This window comes from Bubalus kerabau, unplaced genomic scaffold, assembly GCF_029407905.1.
Source record: "Bubalus kerabau isolate K-KA32 ecotype Philippines breed swamp buffalo unplaced genomic scaffold, PCC_UOA_SB_1v2 scaffold_40, whole genome shotgun sequence".
In the NCBI taxonomy this organism is placed as follows: Eukaryota; Metazoa; Chordata; class Mammalia; order Artiodactyla; family Bovidae; genus Bubalus; species Bubalus kerabau.
The window spans coordinates 2,662,887-2,681,288 of record NW_026577894.1 but is presented as its reverse complement, the minus strand read 5'-3'; positions in this window follow the sequence as shown (position 1 = coordinate 2,681,288).

Below are 18,402 nucleotides of genomic sequence, written 5' to 3'. Positions count from 1 at the left end.
CTATATTTACATGAGGAAACTGAGACTCAAAGTGTTACAGATGGGACTGTAAACCCCATGTTTTTAATGAATATGTTACATGTGAATGGCTTTCTAGAAATATCAACAAACTTTGAAATGTGTAACTCTTTCATAAAATGCTTTGAGCCTCTTAGAAGCCCCTAAATAAACAGGAAGATGTGGGAAAACAGAAATGAATATTCTCTGTAAAAACAAAAAAGAATGCCTTAAGAGACATATAAAATACAAAATAATTGCGTGTAATAATAAAATGATAAAGACAGGGGTCAGAGGAACACTAATGGGGGAGTGATCATAGTTATTATTTGTATTAGAATACTGTAAGTCAAGAGTACATATCATAATTTCTGGGGTAAGCAATAAAAGAATGCACAACTAACTAGGTAATCAGAGAGAGAAATACAATAATACAAAAGAAGTCAAGACAGGAGAGAGAAAAAGAAAAACAGTTTGGAAAAACTGAAATCGAAGAATAAGATGGCAGATATTAACCCAAGTACATCACCAATCGCATTATATATAAATGAACTATCGACGACATAAGAGAGTAAGATTGCTGGACTAGGTACAAAAAAAAATTTGCTGATAGGAATGTAAAATGAGGCAACCACTATGGTGACTATTCAAGCAGTTAAACATAAAACTGCCACATGATCCAGAATTCCACTCCTAGGAATATACCCCAAATAATTTTAAATCATGTCTAAGCAAAAATAATCCTGCTTATTTAACTTCTATGCAGCGTACATCATGTGAAATGCCAGACTGGACAAAACACAAGCCGGAATCAAGATTGCTGGGAGAAATATCAATAACCTCAGACGTGCAGATGACACGACCCTTATGGCAGAAAGCAAAGAAGGACCGAAGAGCCTCTGGATGAAAAGTCAAAGAGGAGAGTGAAAAAGTTGGCTTACAACTCAACATTCAGAAAACTAAGATCACTGCATCCAGTCCCACCACTTCATGGCAAATAGACAGGAAAACAATGGAAACAGTGACAGACTATTTTGGGGGCCTCCAAAATCACTGCAGATGCTGACTGCAACCATGATATTAAAAGACACTTGCTCCTTGGAAGAAAAGTTATGATCATCTTAGACGGCTTATTAAAAAGCAGAGACATTACTTACCAACAAAGGTCCGTCTCATCAAAGCTGTAGTTTTTCCAGTAGTCATGTATGGATGTGAGAATTGAACTATAAAGAAAGCTGAGTGCCAAAGAATTGAGGCTTTTGAACTGTGGTGTTGAAGAAGACTCTGGAGAGTCCCTTGGACAGCAATGAGATCAAACCACTCTATCATAAAGGAAATCAGTCCTGAATATTCATTGGAAGGACTGATGCTGAAGCTGAAACTCCAATACTGTGGCCACCTGATGGGAAGAACTGACTCACTGGGAAAGACCTTGATGCTGGGAAAGAATGAAGACGGGAGGAGAAGGGGACGCCAGAGGATGAGATGGTTGGATGGCATCACCGACTAAATGGACAGAAGTTTCAGCAAGCTCTGGCAGTTGGTGACGGACAGGGAGGCCTGGCATGCTACAGTCCATGGGGTCGCAGAGAGTTGGACACGGCTGAGCGACTGACCTGAACTGAAGCAAAAATGTGCATATGACTGTTCATAACAGAGCAGTGTTATTCATAATAACCATAAAGAGCAAAATAAAGCAAAAGCAAGCAAAGGAAAGGAAATAATAAAGAAGAGAACTCAATGACACTGAAATCAGAAAATCAATTTTTTTAAAAAATCACACAACCCCAGAGCGGGTTCTTTGAAAACTTTAGTACAATTGATAAGGTTCTAGTACAAATCATTTAAAACGACAGAGAAACACAACTTAACCAATATCAAGAATGAAAAAGAGGGTATCACTAGAGACTGTACTGACATTAAAAATATAATAAGGAAGGACTTCCCTAGTGGCCCTGTGGTTAAGAATCTGCCTGCCAATGCAGGGGACATGGGTTCGATCCCTGGTCCAGGAAATTCCCTCATGCTTCAGAGTGACATGCCCATGTGCCACAACTACTGAAGCCCACACACTCTGCAGCCCAGGCTCTGCAACAAGAGAAGCCACCACAATGAAAAGCCTAAAACCAAGAGTAGCCCCCACACTCTGCAACTAGGGAAAGACTGCACGCAGCAATGGAAACCCAGCACAACCAAAACTAACTTTCACTTTCCAATAAAAATGTTAAAAATACCTAAGTACTATTACAAACAACTCTATGCATATAAACCAGACAATTTAGATGAAGTAGACCAATTCCTCAGAAGTCAGACTGCCCAAACTCACCCAAGATGAAACTGATAATATGAACAGTCCTGTAACTATTCAACAAATTGAATTTGTAGTTTAAAATCTCCTGAACAAAGATGTTCAGGCCCGATGCTTTCATTGGTAAAATCTAACAATTTTAAAGGAATACCAATTCTACACAATCTCTTCCAGAAAACAGCAGAGAACTAATCCGAACAAATTCTACGAAGTCCAGATTACTTAATATTCAGTTCAGTTTAGCTGCTCAGTCATGTCCAACTCTTTGAGACCCCGTGGACTGCAGCAAGCCAGGTATCCCTTCCATCAGCAACTCCCAGAGTTTACTCAAACTCATGTCCATTGAGTTGCTGATGCCATCCAACCGTCTCATCCTCTGTGGTCCCCATCTCCTCCTGCCCCCCAATCCCTCCCAGCCTCAGAGTCTTTTCCAATGAGTCAACTCTTCGCATGAGGTGGCCAAAGTATTGGAGTTACAGCTTTAGCATCATTCCTTCCAAAGAACACCCAGGACTGATCTCCTTTAGAATGGACTGGTTGCATCTCCTTGCAGTCCAAGGGACTCTCAAGAGTCTTCTCCAACAGCACAGTTCAAAAGCATCAATTCTTTGGCGCTCCAAAAATCAAGACACTGTGGTATTGGTGGTGAAAGAGGCACAAAGATCAACAAGAGAGAATAGAGAACCCAAATATAAATCTATACAAGGACAGATAACTGATTTCTGAGGAAGAAGCAAAAGCAGTTCAATGGTGGAAGGATAGATAGCCTTTCCAACAAATGGTGCTTAAGCTAGTGGATATTCACAGGCAAAAAAACGAAACTCACTTTTACAAATTAACTCAAAATTGATCATAGATTTAAATGTGAGACATAAAGCTATAAAACTTCAGAGAATTTGCAGACCCACTGAAGAATTCTTAGAAACGACACCAAAAATGCAGTCCCTAAAAGGAAAAACACTTGGTAAACTGGACAGTGTTAAAATTTAAGACTTCTAGTCTCCTAGACTTTCTTAAAAGGCTGAAAAAGCAAGCTATAGACTAGAATAAACTATTTACAAACTATATTTCCAACAAAGGATTTGTATCTAGAATCTATAAAGAACTCTCAAAGCTCAAAAGTAAAAAGCAATTCAACTGAAAGTGAACAATAGACATGAACAGACATTTTATCAAAGAAGATACGTGAATGGCACATGAAGATGTTCAATACTATTAGTCGTAAGGGAAATCCAAATTGAAATCATGTAAGGTATCAATCACATCATCTGAGAAAAGCTGAATAAAACATAGTGAAAATACCAAACGGCGGTAAGAATGCTGAGAACATACGTCTCTCATACACTGCTGGTAGAATGTAAAATGGTAGAACTTCTATGGAAAATAGCTGAGTAGTTTCTTAAAAATTCAAATACATGCTTATCCTGCAACCCAGCAATCACACTCCTGGGCATTTATTTACATGAAAGGAAAATTTATGTCTGCACAGAAACCTGTACATGAATGTTCAGAGCAGCTTTATTTGCAATAGCAAAAAGCTGGAAACAACTCAGTATCCTTCAGTGGATGATTAAACAAACTGCAAAACATCTCTGTAACGGAATACTACTCAGCAATTAAAAACAGTCACTACTGGTACATGAAGCAACTTGGATGGGTCTCAAGGTATTATGCTAAACGAAAAAAGTCAATCTCAAAAGATTATACACTGTATGAATCTATTTATACAACATTCTTGACAAAATTAGAGGGACAGAGAACAAATTAGTGGTTGCCTGGGAACAGGAAAGAGTGGTAGGGAGAAAGGAAGCACAAGAAAGATGTGGTGATAAAAACAGTTCTGTATCGTTTTGGTGTTTTGTTTTCTTTTTGCCACGCTGGGCGTCTTGTGGGATCTCAGTTCCCCAACCAGGGATCTGAACTCGTGCCCCCTGCAGTGGAAGCACAGAATCCTAACCACTGGACTGCCAGGGAACTTCCACAGTATCTTAACCAAAGTGATGGCTACATGAACTTATACATGTGATACAAATGCAAAGACAATAAAAATACATGGACATGTGCATATACAGACACAAAAATGAGTACATGTAAAAACGGGTGAAATATGATAAAGGGCTAAAGCGTATACCTACGATAACTTTCCTTTTTTTTTTTTTTTTAAGATCACCTGTGCCTTTAAAACTTTTTATTTATTTATTTGGCTGTGCTGGGTCTTCACTGCTGAGTGCAGGCTTTCTCTAGCTGCAGTGAGTGGGGGCTACTCTCTAGTTGCGGTGTGCGGGCTTCTCATTGCAGCGGCTTCTCTTGTGGCAGAACACAGACTCTAGGGAATAGAGGCTTCAGTAGTTATGGTACCTGGGCTTAGCTGTCCCGAAGCATGTGGGATCTTCCTGGATCAGGGATCAAACTGGTGCCCCCAGTATCAAACTGGCAGGAGGATTCTTAACCACTTGACCACTAGGGAAGTCCAAGGTCCCAGTTTTGATACTAATGGCTACATAAGAGAGCAAGACACAGTTCCCCAGCCCCCCGCCCCCAGTGAAACTAGCTACAGTATATAGAATTTCTACCCGCCTTTCATTTCCTGAGCTGCTGCTGTTGCTAAGTTGCTTCAGTCGTGTCCGACCCTGTGCGACCCCCATAGATGGCAGCTCACCAGACTCCCCTGTCCCTGGGATTCTCCAGGCAAGAACACTGGAGTGGGTTGCCATTTCCTTCTCCAATGCATGAAAGTGAAAAGTGAAAGTGAAGTCGCTCAGTCGTGTCTGACTCTTAGCCAGCCCATGGCCTGCAGCCTACCAGGCTCCTCCATCCATGGGATTTTCCAGGCAAGAGTACTGGAGTGGGTTGCCATTGCCTTCTCCCTGGGAGTCTATAACTATTTTAAAGTTTAGGGAGTCCCTGGTGGTCCAGTGGTTAAGAATCCACCTTGTAATGCAAGGGACACCAGTTCAATCCCTGGTCTGGGAAGATCCCACATGCCACAGGGCAACTGAGCCAGTGGGCCACAACTAGTGAGCCCGAGCTCTGGAGCCTGCAAGTTGCAACTATTAAGCCCACGCTCCATGACTACTGAAGCCTATGCACTTTCGAGCCTGTGCCCTGGAACAAGAGCAGCCCCTGCAACGGAGAAGCTCTTAAACCACAACTAGAGAAAGACTGTGCACAGCAACAAAGACCCAGTGCCACCAAAAAAAAAAAAAAAAATCAAAGCTTAAAAATGCATTATATTCACATGCTGATGTATGTATAGACATCACACATACAAGCATATGTATGCCCTAAGTAAGTCTCAAACTTGCTTAGTCCTCAACTACACAATACCAACTAATCTGATATTGATATGTTACCATGTTAGTAAAACCTGCATTTGTGAGCCCCATCATGAATTATAAAACTGACTTGAATCACCATTTTGTGCTGTTTGCACTGAGTATAAGGCTTTAAGTGTACTTCAGTGAGCTTCTGTCACTCACTAGCTGTAAGTCTCTTGTGCTGTGGCTCAGCTAGCATTGATGGACACTCACTACAGGCTGGGCAGCGCTGTAAGTGCTTCACACACCTAACTTAATCTTCTCAACAATCCCATAAGGCAGGTACTATCATTAGTCATACCATTTGAAAATAAATGTGAAGAAAAGAAGACACAGAAAGCTAAGTAGCTTGCCGAAGATCACATAGCTACAAAGACAGTCCCAAGAGTTAAACCTTGGCATTCTTGTCCAGAGCCCTTGAGCTTATTATTAGCCAGTTTGTTCTCTGTAACCTCTCTAAATTTCAGCTTTTCCTCTATAAAATGGTGTTAATATATATAGAAGTATTAAGGAGATCAAACCAGTCCAGTCAATCCTAAAGGGAATCAACCCTGAATATTCACTGCAAGGACTGATGCTGAAGCTCCAATACTTTGGCCACCTGATGTGAAGAGCTGACTCACTAGAAAAGACCCTGATGCTGGGAAAGACTGAGGGCAGGAGGAGAAGGAGATGACAGAGGATGAGATGACTGGATGGCATCACAGACTCAATGGAGATGAGTTTGAGCAAATTCCGGGAGATGGTGAAGGACAGGGGAGCCTGGCATGCTGCAGTCCATGGGGTTGCAAAGAGTCGGACACAACTTAGCGACCGAACAACAACATATACAAAGAAGAATATATAAAATAGGATACAGCTCCTAGTAAATGACAGCTTAAAAACAGATTAGGAACGAGTTACAAATTAATAAAGCTGCAGAAGGCCTATTTGATGGGCACCAGGAACCCTGCTCAATTCCCTGTGCTCAACTACCAAGTGAAAAAGTCAATTGTCAACTGGAATGGTGTTTTTAAAAAGCAAAATAAAACATGCATTAAAATCTAAATCACAATTCTGGGTGAAAGCAACCAGACATAAAAAAGTAGATGCTATATGTACATTCATATAAAACTCTAGAAAATGAACACACTCATCCACAGTGACAGAAAGCAGATCAGCGGTTGCTTCCGCGGGGAGTCAACTCAGAGGGGTGGACTACAACGGGCACAGGGAAGCTTTTGCAGCGTAGTAGTGTTAGTTGCCTGGAGAATCCCAGGGACGGGGAAGCCTGGTGGGCTGCCGCCCATGGGGTCGCACAGAGTCGGACATGACTGAAGCGACCTAGCAGCAGCAGCAGTGTTAGTCGCTCAGCTGTGTTGGACTCTGTGTGACCCCACGGACTGTGGCCCACCAGGCTCCTCTGTCCGTGGGATTCTCCACGCAACAATACTGGAGTGGATTGCCATTCCCTTCTCCAGAGGATCTTCCCAATCCAGGAATCGAACCTGGGTCTCCTGCATTGCAGGCAGATTCTTTAGTGTCTGAGCCACAGGGAAGATCCCTAGGAAGCTTTTGAGGTGATGGAAATGTATGATATCTTGATAGTGATGATGGTTTCACAGATACATACTTCTGTCAAAACTCAAGCTGAACGCTGTTCAATGGGTACAGTTAACTGTATACAAATCATACCTCAACAGAATTATGTCAAAACAAAAAACATTAATATTTTTCAAATAAGCAAACTGCCCTCATTATAACTCTTAACAAATTTTAACTTCATCAAAGTAAAAGTTAAATGTTAGCCAGCATACTGCCAAGTTGAGAATATATATAAGGAACACAGACTATCAAAGCTCTATAAAGGAGGAAAAAAGAATCTTCAGCTGATAAAGTTTTTAGAAGAGTCTTACTGAGTACTCCCCTAAGCAGCAGCACTTTTATTCACTAAATTGAGACCAGGGTATATGAAGTTTACAAACTGAAAAATAACTTTCTAATATTAAATTTCTGGTTTCTTCAACAAAGGTGCAAGACAGGGAACCTTCTATTTTTTGTTCAAGTTCAAATCAACCAAGCCTTTGTGCTCCTATTCTCTTTCTTCTTTGAAATTTCCATTCCAAGCTTAGCAAGGAGTGTGAAAGGGGAACAGAGTCAAAGGCCAAAATTTGACTCGTGAGATTCAGAATTCCAATCTCTGTCACTCTACAAAGGGTCTGAGAACCACAGAAACTGTATCCTACTGGGTTTGGGAATATTATGACTAAATTTACTAAATGCGAAACCAAATGTGGAATGGCCTTGAAAATTCAAAAATGGTATTCATTCTATTTTAGATCCAAATTAGAGTAAGGAATTATTTTAAACAATTTTTTAGAATAATTTTAAGTGACGTAAAATAAGACCGTTGAAAACGTTTTTGTAAGAATAAAATTCTAAAGAGAAAAGGTCTAAAACTTTAAGAATTACTTTATATAGAATATATAAAAAATTCTACGTTTGTAAAATACCTCGTCCCATAGATTTGCTTTTCTTTTACAAATTTATTTTGTTAATGTCTTATGACAGCATATTAAATACTTTCCAATATTAGTTCAGTGAGCTAGTTTGCAGAAACATGACTTTATCACAGGAGTATATTTATCTTAAGTCAAAGGGGAGCTCCTGCAGCAGCCCATAAAATCTGACTTTGCTTCAGGAAGTACTTTTAACATTTCAAGTATCATGAATGGTTGTGAATTATAGTCTGACTCAAAAGATAAAACTTTACAAACCAAATTCATCACAATTAATACTTTAAAATAAACATTTAAGGCATTCTTTTAAAGTGATCTAAAATGCAAGATAATCAATTAAAATTTTAAAAGCTTATTTCTTCTTAAAGTCAGAAATCACTAAATGCAATTAATTCTCCACTACTTGTGTATTTTCCACACTTTTCGATTTAGAAGTTTCCTAATTCCTGGCTGGTTCCCCTATCACACAATAGGCTCTTCAATCCACTTCACCAGGCTGTTGTTTGCTTAGGGAAAACCACCGTAATAATACTAACCCAAATAGAAGATAATAAGTCAGTCTGCTGGGTCATGCACGTATCCTAAAAATATAAGCCATGAGCTTAAAGAATAAATACAATCAAACAAATTTCATTTCCTCAAATGCCTATCCACAAAATGTTAATCATGGGTACAAAGGGGTATTAAATTACAGTATCCTCTTAAAAACAAAACAGCAGAAAACTCTGTCTTTCAAGGTCAATTCAAACATCATCTGCAACTGATCCTTTCCACACACGATCCTTTTCTCTTTGAATCCTCGCAGCACTATATGCCTATTTATGGCATTTACCAAGTTCTTCCTTAAGTTTCAGTCATTCAGATAAAAACATATTTAATAAAAGTTACTAAGTCTTAGACACTGCAACTGGGAGCTAGACAAAAAAGGACAGCTGGGATTTTTAAAAATAAAGTTTCTGTACTAATTTTACTATTTTAAAAATACAATGTGTTTCTTACAAAAAAACCAGAAAACACAAACAGTAAATGAAAACCACAGAAAACACAATAAACTGTGCTAATTCAAGAACAATCACTGTTGGTCTTGACAAAAATCTTTCCAGATCACTTACACTACATGAACATGAATACACTTCTTTTCTTCAACAAAAACAGGATGATACCATATATAGTATTTTATGATCTCTTCCTATTTATTTCCTATTAATTAATGTATCAGATTTGGCTTCCCTGGTGGCTCAGTAGTAAAGAATCCACCTGCCAAGCAGGAGACTCTGGTTCAATCCCTGGGTCACAGAGAGTCCCTGGAGGAGGAAATGGCAAAGCCACTCCCGTGTTCTTGCCTGGGAAATCCCACTGACAGAGAAGCCTGGAGGGATCCATCAAGTATAACCATTAGAATTTGACAGGCAAAGATGGAGATGAGATGATTGTTTAGGCAGAAAGAGAATGAGAGGTCTAGAGATAACAAAGAGGGTATGTTTTAGTCCTTTACTTTACTATACTACTTACAAGTGTAAACACATACTGTCGAAAGCTTCAAGTCACTTTGACCTCTCCCCACTCCAAAAAAAAAAAAAGGGGGGGGGGCCAAGTAAAACACTGGTGTTCACAGAAAAGTGGTATCTCTGGTACTCCTGTCAGGACTACCATTACTAACCCCAACAAACCCACAGCTACTTACAATTCCAGGAGATCATGTGCTTGGGTACAGCTCTACAACCTCTACACGACTACCACCACCTCTTCTGGAATTCACAGTTTATGAAGTTCATTAACTCACTCAAACATTTACTTAGCAGTTACCTATGACTGGTTCCAAATACGAAAAGGAGTACGTCAAGGCTGTATATTGTCACCCCGTTTAGTTAAGTTATATGCAGAGTACATCATGAGAAACGCTGGACTGGAAACACAAGCTGGAATCAAGATTGCCGGGAGAAATATCAATAACCTCAGATATGCAGATGACACCACCCTTATGGCAGAAAGTGAAGAGGAACTCAAAAGCCTCTTGATGAGAGTGAAAGAGGAGAGTGAAAAAGTTGGCTTAAAGCTCAACATTCAGAAAACGAAGATCATGGCATCCGGTCCCAACACTTCATGGGAAATAGATGGGGAAACAGTGTCAGACTTTATTTTTCTGGGCTCCAAAATCACTGCAGATGATGACTGCAGCCATGAAATTAAAAGACACTTACTCCTTAGAAGGAAAGTTATGACCAACCTAGATAGCATATTCAAAAGCAGAGACATTACTTTACCAACAAAGGTTCATCCAGTCAAGGCTATGGTTTTTCCTGTGGTCATGTATGGATGTGAGAGCTGGACTGTGAAGAAAGCTGAGTGCTGAAGAATTGATGCTTTTGAACTGTGGTGTTGGAGAAGATTCTTCAGAGTCCCTTGGACTACAAGGAGATCCAACCAGTCCATTCTAAAGGAGATCAGCCCTGGGATTTCATTTTTTTTTTTTTTTTTTTAGCACAGAAAGAGTTTTTTGTTTTTTTTTAATTCCAAAAATCATTTACTTTGTTGCAAGTATAGGAGTCAATGCACATTTTGCCATTTAAGAGGAAAGAATGTGTGGATATCTGAGGGAACATATTTGTGGCTTGTTTCCATGATAGTTCAGAGCTCCCTATCCTGCCTGCCTAAAAGAGATCAGCCCTGGGATTTCTTTGGAAGGAATGATGCTAAAGCTGAAACTCCAGTACTTTGGCCACCTCATGCGAAGAGCTGACTCATTGGAAAAGACTCTGATGCTGGGAGGGATTGGGGGCAGGAGGAGAAGGGGATGACAGAGGATGAGATGGCTGGATGGCATCACTGATTCGATGGACATGAGTCTGAGTGAACTCCGGGAGTTGGTGATGGACAGGGAGGCCTGGTGTGCTGCGATTCATGGGGTCGCAAAAAGTCGCACACGACTGAGCGACTGATCTGATCTGATCTGATCTGATGTGTTAGGTACTATGTTACCTGCTGGCCCTACAAAGATGAATAAGGACCTCAATAGCAAGTTCTGCTTTCAAAAGCAAATGTCCTGCAGTAGGACCTGAACTAAAAAATGAGGACGAGTTCGTACCCAATACAATGGCTATTATTCCAAAACAAAAACCCAGAAAATAACTAGTGTTGGTGAGGATACAGAGATACTGGAACCCTTGTGCATCGCTAGCAAAAATGTAGAATGGAGCAGCTGCTATACAAAACAGTTCGGAGGGTCCTCACAAAATTAAACAGAATTATCATGCTATCCTAAAATTTCACTTCTGAGAATAACCAAAAAAAATTTAAAGCAATGTCTGGAACAAACATTTATACATCTGTATTCACAGCAGCTATATTCGTAATAGCCAAAAAGTGGAAGGAACTCAAGTGTCTGATGCATGAATGATTAAACTAAACGTTGGGCATAAATATGCAATGAAATATTATTCAGTCTTAAAAAGGAAGGAAATCCTGACACTTGTTACGACGTGCATGAATCTTGAAGACATTGGACAAAGTGAAATAAGCCAATCACAAAAGGACAAATATTTTATGATTTCACTTAGATGAGGTACTGGAGTAGTCAAATTCAGAGAGAAAGAAAAAAAGTAGAATGGTGGTTGCCAAAGGTTGAGGGGAGGGGAGAACAGGCAATTAGTGTTTAATAGGTACAGTGTTTCAGTTTCAGAAGCTGAAAAAGTAAAGGATAGTGGTAATGACATACCAAGGTGACTGTACTTAATGCCACTGAACTGCACGCTTAAAAATGACTGGAATGGGGGAATTCCTTGGTGGTTTCACGGTTAGGACTCTGAACTTTCACTGCCGGGGACTGAGTTGAATCCCTGGCTGAGGAATTAAGATCCCACAAACTGTATGGCATGCCAAAAAACAAACAAGAAAAGATTCAAATGGTAAATTTTATGTTATATATATTTTGTGTACATGCATGCTAAGTCACTTCAGTCATGTCCAACTCTTTGCAACACTATGGATTGTAGCCTGTCACACTCCACTGTCCATTGGATTCTCCAGGCAAGAATACTGGATTGGGAAGCCATGCCCTCCCTCGAGGGGATCTCCCCGACCCTAGGCTCGAACCCACATCTCCTGCATTGGCAGGCAGTTGCTTTACCACTAGTGCAACATGTATATTTTGCCACAATTAAAAAAAAATTCTGAGGAATATTATCTATAAGTGCTACTATGAAATAGCCAGGATATATTGTTAAGTAAAAAAAAAACAACGTAGAGAAAACAAACAGTATGACACTATACCAAAAGAGCGTGGAAGAATATATAGCTATACACAGATATTATATAGACATTTTCTACAATTACTATAACTTTTAATGGAAGGATAAACAAAAAGCTTTAAAAAAAACCAACTACCCCCAAGGGAAGGAAAGAATAAGGTTAGGATTCAGCTGGTAAAGAATCCAGCTGCAGACTCGGGTTCAATTCCTGGGTCGGGAAGATCCCTTGGAGAAAGGATAGGCTATCCACTCCAGTATTCATGGCCTTCCCTGGTGGCTCAGATGGTAAATAATTTGCCTGAAATTCAGGAGACCTGAGTTCAATCCCTGGGTTGGGAAGATCCCCTGAAGGAGGGCATGACTACCCACTCCAGTATTCTTGCCTGCAGAATCCCCACGGACACAGGAGCCTAACAGGCTCCAGTCCAGTGGGTCTCAAAGAGTCAGACACAAATGAGTGACTAGGCACAAACACAGTCCAGAAACTAGACTCCTCTCAATGTACCTTGTCATAGATCTCAAGTTTTTAAACATGATTATAAAATAAATTTAAACAAAAAAAATTTTTAAGTCGTTCCTCAAAATCAAAATGAAAAACAAACCTACACTGTATATTGAGTTAAACCAAACAGAGGAGTGCTTAACTCTGAAACACAGCAATCTGACTGCACATCCTTGGTGAAATGCATCCTAAGGACATAAGAAATACAAAGAAACCTTACAGTGCTTTCAGTAATGATACTGATATTATGCTGAAATTATGTCATGTCTGTATATCATAAGGTTTCGGTATGAGAAGAAACAAAAATTCTAAAATTTTAAATAAAAACTCTCCAATAATATTTCATTACAAGTTATCAGTATAAACTCATGCTGAACTTTCTTTTTTTAAAAAAGTATTTCCTAGCTCCATCTTTGAAGAGACCTATAAATTCCTAACCTAGGATCAATAAGCATAGCACCCAGAGAGCAGTCTGTAAACGTCCGTGACAATTCCTTCCAACTCAAAGGAACCAGCGCTCACAAAAGAAACTGATAATTCAAGTTCTGAGGCAGAATTTTATGAAATGAGGTTGGATCATACCAGAAAGCAAGGAAGCAATCAGAAACCACTAGGGTAGTATCAAAAACACTTAGGAGCTATCTTGAAGAGGTGCTCACTGCCAAAAGCAGAACAGACTGAGCCACAACAAAATAATAACGGCAATGGACTAAAACCCATAAAATATGACAAAAATCCATGACTTCATAATGATACTTGAAAGGAGAATGATGATATTTGAAAGGAGAAAGATCTCATTAGTCACTTTTGAAAGATTCTTATGAATCAATTTATTATCCTAAAAACTAACAAAGGACAACAGCTGCATATTTACTGTCTTTTTTTATATAAACTGAACACAAGAGTAACTCAACAGTCCAATAATCAAAATGAGGAAGTTTCTGTTTATAAAGTATTCTAGCTGAGAAACGAAGAATGACAGAGTATCACCATTTTACAAACCCCTAATAAAATTCTACACCTAGGGAAAGATCGACGGCTGCTAAAATTATACAGAGTAACAAGCAGCTATTACAGGGCCTTGGAACTATTCTTTCAAAACAAAAACAGACAGAGGAACATGGTCAAAAGCATCACAGGGATGCAAACAGCAAAATGAAGTCTGAGACAATCTGCAGGGCAAGTGTGTTACGAGAAAAAAGGAAGATGGGAAACGGAAGGAGAAACTATAAATTAAGAGGCATATCAGTTCAGTTCAGTAGCTCAGTCATGTCCAACTCTTCGTGATCCCATGCACTGCAGCACGCCAGGCCTCGCTGCCCATCACCAACTCCCAGAGTCTACCCAAATCCATGTCGATCGAGTCAATGATGTCATCCAACCATCTCATCCTTTGCCGTCCCCTTCTCCTCCTGCCCTCAATCTGTCCCAGCACCAACCAGGGTCTTTTCCAATGAGTCAGCTCTTCGCATCAGGTGGCCAAAGTATTGGAGTTTCAACTTCAACATCAGTCCGTCCAATCAACACCTAGGACTGATCTCCGTTAGAATGGACTGGTTGCATCTCCTTGCAGTCCAAGGGACTCTCAAGAGTCTTCTCCAACACCACATTCAAAAGCATCAATTCTTCAGCGCTCAGCTTTCTTTATAGGCCAACTCTCACATCTATACATGACCACTGGAAAAACCACAGCCTTCACTAGACGGACCTTTGTTAGCAAAGTAATGTCTCTGCTTTTTAATATGCTGTCTAGGTTGGTCATAACTTTCCTTCCAAGGAGTAAGCATCTTTTAATTTCATGGCAGCAATCACTATCTGTAGTGATTCTGGAGCCCCCAAAAATAAAGTCAGCCACTGTTTCCACTCTGTCCCCATCTCTCTGCCATGAAGTGATGGGACCGGATGCCATGATCTTCGTTTTCTACATGTTGACCTTTAAGCCAACTTTTGCACTCTCCTCTTTCACGTTCATCAAGAGGCTCTTTAATTCTTCTTCACGTTATGCCATAAGGGTGGTGTCATCTGCATATCTGAGGTTATTGATATTTCTCCCGGCAATCTTGATTGCAGCTTGTGCTTCTTCCAGCCCAGCGTTTCTCATGATGTACTCGGCATACAAGTTAAATAAGCAGGGTGACAATATACAGCCTTGACATACTCCTTTTCCTATTTGGAACCAGTCTGTTGTTCCATGTCCAGTTCTTCCTGACCTGCATACAGGTTTCTCAAGTGGAAGGTGAGGTGGTCTGGTATTCCCATCCCTTTCAGAATTTTCCACAGTTTATTGTGATCCACACAGCCAAAGGCTTTAGCATAGTCAATAAAGCAGAAATAGATGTTTTGCTGGAACTCTCTTGCATTTTCCATGATCCAGCGGATGTTGGCAATTTGATCTCTGGTTCTTCTGCCTTGTCTAAAACCAGCTTGAACATCTGGAAGTTCTCTTTCCACGTGTTGCTGAAGCCTGGCTTGGAGAATTTTAAGCATTACTTAATTGCCAACATCCGCTGGATCATGGAAAAAGCAAGACAGTTCCAGAAAAACATCTATTTCTGCTTTATTGACGATGCCAAAGCCTTTGACTGTGTCGACCACAATAAACTGTGGAAAATTCTCAAAGAGATGGGAATACCAGACCACCTGACCTGCCTCTTGAGAAATCTGTATGCAGGTCAGGAAGCAACAGTTAGAACTGGACATGGAACAACAGACTGGTTCCAAATAGGAAAAGGAGTACGTCAAGGCTGTATATTGTCACCCTGCTTATTTAACTTCTATGCAGAGTACATCATGAGAATCGTTGGGCTGGAAGAAGTACAAGCTGCAATCAAGATTGCCGAGAGAAATAGCAATAACCTCAGATATGCAGATGACACCACCCTTATGGCAGAAAAGTGAAGAAGAACTAAAAAGCCTCTTGATGAAAGTAAAAGAGGAGAGTGAAAAAGTTGGCTTAAAGCTCAACATTCGAAAAACGAAGATCATGGCATCCGGTCCCATCACTTCATGGCAGAGAGATGGGGACATGGTGGAAACCGTGTCAGACTTTATTTTTCTGGGCTCCAAAATCACTGCAGATGGTGACTGCAGCCATGAAATTAAAAAACGCTTACTCCGTGGAAGGAAAGTTATGACTAACCTAGATAGCATATTCAAAAGCAGAAATATTACTTTGCCAACAAAGGTCCGTCTATTCAAGGCTATGGTTTTCCCAGTGGTCATGTATGGATGTGAGAGTTGGACTGTGAAGAAAGCTGAGCACTGAAGAATTGAAGCTTTTGAACTGTGGTGTTGGATAAGACTCTTGCAAGTCCCTTGGACTGCAAGGAGATGCAACCAGCCCATCCTAAAGGAGATCAGTCCCGGGTGTTCAATGGAGGGACTGATGCTGAAGCTGAAACTCCAATGTTTTGGCCACCTCATGCGAAGAGTTGACTCATTGGAAAAGACTCTGATGCTGGGAGGGATTGGGGGCTGGAGGGGAAGGGGACGACAGAGGATGAGATGGCTGGATGGCATCACCGACTCGATGAACATGAGTTTGAGTGAACTCCGGGAGTTGGTGATGGACAGAGAGGCCTGGCGTGCTGCGATTCATGGGGTTGCAGAGTCGGATGCGACTGAGTGACTGAACTGAACTGAACTGAACTGGAGTGTGAGATGAGTGCAATTGTGCGGTAGTTTGAGCATTCTTTGCCTTTGTCTTTCTTTGGGATTGGAATGAAAACTGACCTTTTCTGGTCCTGTGGCCACTGCTGAGTGTTCCATATTTGCTGGCATATCGAGTGCTGCACTTTCACAGCGTCATCTTTTAGGATTTGAAATAGCTCAACTGGAATTCCATCACCTCCACTAGCTTTGTTCGTAGTGATGCTTCCGAAGGCCCACTTGACTTGACATTCCAGGATGCCTGGCTCGAGGTGAGTGATCACACCATCGTGATTACCTGGGTCGTGAAGATCTTTTTTGGACAGTTCTGTGTATTCTTGCCACCTCTTAGTATCCTCTGCTTCTGTTAGGTCCCTACTATTTCTGTCCTTTATTGAGCCCATCTTTGCATGAAATGTTCCCTTGGTATCTCCAATTTTCTTGAAGAGATCGCTCGTCTTTCCCATTCTATTGTTTTCCTCTATCTCTTTGCACTGATCGCTGAGGAAGGCTTTCTGATCTCTCTTTGCTATTGTTTGGAACTCTGCATTCAAATGAGGATATCTGTCCTTTACTCCTTTGCTTTTCCTTCCCATCTTTTCACAGCTATTTGTAAGGCCTCCTCAGACAGCCATTTTGCTTTTTTGCATTTCTTTTTCTTGGGGATGGTCTTGATTCCTGTCTCCTGTACAACGTCAATTGTACATTGGAGACAACTGTACTGTACCGTGTACTTGGCAATTGAGACAGTTCAAAATGGTGTGCCAAACTCAGGAATGAGCAATCTTGTTTCTATCAAAAGCCACAATACTCGGGGAAAAGACAGACATCAAGTTAAGAACTTCAGAAAAATTTAATGTGTGTGTTTGTGTATAAATGCACGTTTTGTAAAGAGAAATAAACATACTAACATACTAACAAGGATCTTTTCTCCAATTTAATAAATGGACATTCACCCCATTTATTTGAACATGTTCCAATTTCAATCGAAGTACTGAGGAGGAATTCTCTATACCCAATGAAAGAACACCCAACTTGTTGATTGTGAACAATAATAAGCAAATTTGAAATAACCCAAATTCTGCAATTTCTCTCCTGGCATCCTTAGCTCAATACCATGTATTATTTCATTCGAAGCACTCATTTTGATTTCACCAAACATCAGTACAGGAATGAACCCAAGGCAGGCTTGAAGCCTGGGTCTGCTGAAAGATGCTTTACCTAGGAAATGTCTTTCGACTCATCCAGTCCCACAAAGAACACTCAAGAATGTGCTGGGGTTACCTGCTCCAATTATTTGCTCCCACTAAAAGCTGGCAAGCTGATCCAAAGTTCCTGGATCAGAGACAGGACGGTGTCATCAGCAGACAAGTCCTTGTAAGGATCTAAGAATCCTTACTTCTATTTGCAAGTGTGCTGTGTTGATTGCTGAATTTCCATATCCTTTGCTATTACGGAAACTTTACACTCTCAGACTGTCAGGAGACTCTGTCAGTGGCATCACTGGCCTGATATGACAACCAAGCCAACTATCCCTGACATCACTTCATATCACCAGAGCTTTCTCTTACACATCTAGGTGCTCTCCCTAGAATGAGTGAAATTCAAAAAGATGCAGTCTCACTGCCAGCAAAATGTCTAGCCTATATGGGCATGTTTGAAGAGAGGACAGAGACAGCTCACCATGCCACCACCATTATGAAAGCCCCAGGAGCCCACAATGAGAGATGCAAATTCATATGAAACAAATACATCGTCTTTCTAGTACTTTCTCTCTAGGGTCACTTAGAAATGAAATCTGGAATAGAATGAACACTTCTGGACCATCTATTCTGCATCATGCATTGTGCTAGCTACTTAAATCTCTCACTTAATCCTAATAGCC